Genomic DNA, 4,434 nt, shown 5'->3' on the forward strand with positions numbered 1-4,434 from the left:
GGATCTGTTTCCTCCTGTTGCTATTTCCAAAGGCCCTCATGGAGGAGGGGAGGAAATGAGAACCAAGAGGCGAAAGACCAAAGGATGAGGAGAGGAGAGGGCAAGAGATAAAGAGGAAAGATAAGAAGGAAACTAAACTTTATCGGGTGTTCCTCAGGTATCAGTAACCATCTTATGCATTTCACGCTATTGCTCCTTAGAGCCATCCTCTAGAGTAGCGATCACTCCTGTTTGTCCAGTATCTGCTTTGTGCCACATACTGTGTGATGGGCCTGGTGATGTCATGATGAATACTTCATTCACATCTGCCTGAACAGGAGGTGTTGACAGTCTAGTAGGGGACTCTGACATTGAGAGAGTTTCCATACAGGGCACTAAGTGCCTTGGGAGTGCCTGAAGAGTTTTCAGGCAAAAGTAATTAGTATTGCCTGGGGGAAGTAGGTCTGGAAAGAATAAGGTGCATGTGGAGAGGGTCCTCTAAGTGGAGGGAGAGGTATATGCAAACATGAGGGCATAGAACATCATCATATAATTTGCTGTGGCTGGAACACAGGGAGTAGAGGAAGGGAGTGGCCTGATCATGGTGGGTCCTCTGGGCCAGCCCAAGTTTGGGGTTCATGATGAGGGAGAAATGCCTCAGCAGAGAAACAACTTGGTAGCATCTGTCTTTTAGGCAGGCTCCTCTAGCAGCATCGTGCAGGGTGGGTTGGAAGTTGTTGAGAATGAAGTGCAGGTGATTCCAGAGAAAAGTCTGTTTAAACAGTCTAGACACAGACTAATACATGTCTGAATAAGACATTGAGGGTGAGAAAATTCATGGACTCCAGTGACTGTTATAAAACAATAGAACTTAGTGAATGATTGTATGGTGATGGGAAGGATGAGGGAAATCTAAGATAATAGTCAAACTTCTGGGTAGGGTAATTAGGATCAGAGTAGCCCACTACCTTGTGTTAGAAATTGGTCCTGGCAATCACCCCTTGCTGCCTCTCTAATGCAGTTGCCAAGGAAGCAACAGTGACAAAATTGTTCCTTTTGGAACCAGTACTGGGGCTGGAGCATGCAGATAAGGGTCTATCTCCTCTTCCTCTGAGTCTCAATATTGGAACATCCTACCTAGATGTGGAAGAGAAGGGTCAAGCCGGCCAAGTCAACTTGCCTGTCCAACCACATTCACAAATGAGATGGAAGAGCAAGAGAGCGGAGGATACACAGAATTTAGTTTACAGTAATCTCATGCCACCACTCAATGTGCTTCAGTCTATGTCTTGGATTAGGACCAATCTGTTTTGTAACTCTTCCACTTTGAGTGGGGTGGATGGAAAAGTAGGAGGCAAATGAAAAAAAGGAGCAAGAATTTCCTCTTCTATATCCTGGAGAAGAAATTTAGGAGAAACTGGCTTGAGATGGGGAGATGATAATCATTTCATTTTTTTTTTTTAAGATTTTATTTATTTATTTGACAGAGAGAGAAAGAGAGGGAGAGAGAGCACAAGCAGGGGGAGCGGCAGGCAGAGGGAGAAGGAGAAGCAGGGCTCAATCCCAGGACCCAGGGACCATGACCTGAGCCGAACGCAGACACTCAACTGACTGAACCACCCAGGCGCCCCAATCATTTCATTTTTGATATGCAGAGTCTGAGATGACGGTAGAACATCCAGGTAGTAAAGTCCATTACAAAGTTGAAAATAAGATTCTAGAGCTCAGGAGGGAGGTCTGGGCTAGAAAAACGGGTTATGGTATTATCTGAAAATAGGTGATAGTTGAAGTCTTGTCTGTGGTTCACAACAGGGGACGCAGAGTAAACACCGGGAGCATGCAATTTAAGGGACAGGTGGGGAAGATTGCTTATGAAGGTGAGTGCTGAAAAATTAATGGGTAGGAGAAAAACCTGGCGAGTGAGGTCTGGGAAGCTACAGGAAGAAAGTACTCAAGAAGAGTTGTCAGTAGGGCATAAGGACAGGTATGGAGCACCAGGAGAATAGCTTGGAACAGCTACGAAGAAAAGGTGGAAAGAACAGAAAGAAGGTAAGTAAAAGGCATTTTCAAGCTGCCATGAGAGCATAGCTGAAAATGGAACCCCATCAATCATGGTGCCAGTCCCCATGAAAATGCCACTTCAGCAACAGTCAAATGTCAGATTGCTAGGATTGGGGATTTGCTGGGTGAATGTGGTGGGAGGACAAAAGGACGGGGAGCCGAAAATGTTGGGTTCCAGTTCAAAAAGAAGGGAAGACATTTCAAGTGGGATTGGGAGACTCTAATAGGCTGCAGAGTTCTAGCGACTGCCTTGGGGTCTCTATGCAGTAAGAGAGTAGTGCAAAGGCAGGAAGATGAAGAGGTGGTGGTTTATAGACTGAAATGTTGGGGTTTAAGGTTTCAGAGGCAAAACTGCTCCTCATGATGACAAGGGCCACTGTGGCCATGGGAGTAGATTGTAGAGGGGGGAGGGAGTTGGAGTTTATTGTCACTGAGGCTTGGGACTAAGAGGCTAGTGTGTTAGGTGTGCTGCCCATGTGGACACTGAATTCATTTAAGATGATAGCAGATCTAAGGTGGAGAGGAAGACAACCAGGTATCAAAATACTTGATGAACGTAGAATTGTGATGCTCACTTTGGTGGATCGTTACCTAGAAGAGTAGAAGGAGGAATACAAAATGGTTGAACCATAAGAAAAAGGGATTTGGTACAGGAGGAAAAATAACATCTTGAGAGCATTATTAGAGACTTAAGAGAATGCCGATACTACCTTTGGGGTCCCTGTAAGGGAATGAGCAGCCTCCATGAAAAAAGAAATTAATATGCTCAGGGAAGAGACAGGATTCAAACAGTCAAGGAAGTAGAGAGAACATTATTAGGAGGATGTCATCCCAGAGGTGGCTTATATTGCATATGGCATTTTCTGTTTCATTGACTTTTTTCTATTAAGTATTATTAATATATTGTTTAAATTATTATGGCTCTAGAATAAAATTTAATTTCTGGTGTTTGAAGTCCAACTTTGTTGCTCTTTTTTCCTTTCAAAGTTTCTTAGTTATTCTCACTTAATAAAATTATTTCACCGTTATTCAAACAGATTTTGAATAAATGTATATAGTGGGCCTTTGAACAACCCAGGTTTGAACGGCACAGGTCCACTTACATGTGGATTTTTTTCTTTTCCTGTGAAAAGCTTTATTGTTTTCATTGGATCCATGGCTTGGGAGAGGCCTCCAGGGTAAAAAGCTGCCTGCAGGGAGAGCCTCAGGCAGAAGCTCTGGCACCAGGGGGATGCTAGGGGGCCCCTCAAAGACTGCTAGGCTCCTGAGGCTCCTGGGTGTGCTTGAGGGTGAGTCTTTCTGAGAGATATTCATCCAGCCCAGCCTGGGGGCCAAGCCTGTGACGTTAGCCAGGTGGTCACCATCTTCTCAATGAGTTTCACCTGCTCACCCAGGAAGCCGTTCTCCAGGAAGCTACAGAGATGAGGGTCTGAGTGGGCCGAACTGCGGGCACACAGATCCAAGAGGGCCTGCTTCAGGTTTTTCTCCAGGACCACGCAGATTCCACGGAATCCAGGGCTTTATCCCACTCATCTTGGAACAGCTTCTGCATGTCCTGGAAATGGACGCAGCCCTGGGCCGGTTTTGCATCTTCAAAGGATGCTGCCTGTCCTCATTTTTCTCCTCTGCCAACTCTCGGAAGAAGTGGTCCATGCCCTCCAGAGCCAGATCTTCGTGGTCAAAATAGAAACCCAGAGAGAGAAAAGTGTAGGAGGCCTGCAGATGCATGTTGACTAGGCGGCTGATGGCAGTTTCCACCTCAGTGGAATAATTCTGATGAATCTGAGCACTCATGGTTGCTCAGCAGTAAGGAGCTAAGCTCAGAAGGTGGTGTTGGCTGGTTCCAGAGGCAGAGGATGGCTGAGAAGATGCCTTTACAGGTCACGACTGGACAAGAGTTTGGAGGGTGGTGGTCGGCTGAAAGAAGGGGTGTCCCTGGGTCTGTTCTGTCCAAGCACGATTGAAGCAACGGACAGATCTGGACGACCATCAGGACCACTGCCTATACAAGGATTTTTTACAGTGCAGTGCTGTAAATGTAGTTTCTCTTCCTTGTGGTTTTCTTAATAACATTTTCTCTTCTCTACCTCTCTTTATTTTAAGAATACGGTTTGTAGTACATATAACATACAAAATACAGTGTTAATTGTAAAGAAGAAAGAAGGTGTTATCAGTAAAGCATCAGTCCGCAGTAGGCTATCAGTAGTTAAATTTTGGGGAAGTCCAAAGTTATGTGCGGAATTTTGATTGTGTGGAGGAGTCAGTGCCCCGAACCCCCAGGTTGTGCAAGGGTCAACAGTACTTTAATCTGGGTCTAACTGATACCCTCACCTTTTGTTGTAGGTCAAGTTCTCTGGGGAGCAGACTCTGAGAGGAAGATTTCCATGTAGTAGG

At 45.4% G+C, this 4,434-nt stretch overlaps 1 pseudogene; it reads right to left on the reverse strand.

Moving 5' to 3' along the window:
* Positions 1 to 3,286: 3,286 nt before the first annotated feature.
* Positions 3,287 to 3,902, reverse strand: LOC118544409 (ferritin light chain pseudogene; annotated as a pseudogene).
* Positions 3,903 to 4,434: the final 532 nt, after the last annotated feature.

This window comes from Halichoerus grypus, chromosome 3 (genome assembly GCF_964656455.1).
Source record: "Halichoerus grypus chromosome 3, mHalGry1.hap1.1, whole genome shotgun sequence".
In the NCBI taxonomy this organism is placed as follows: Eukaryota; Metazoa; Chordata; class Mammalia; order Carnivora; family Phocidae; genus Halichoerus; species Halichoerus grypus.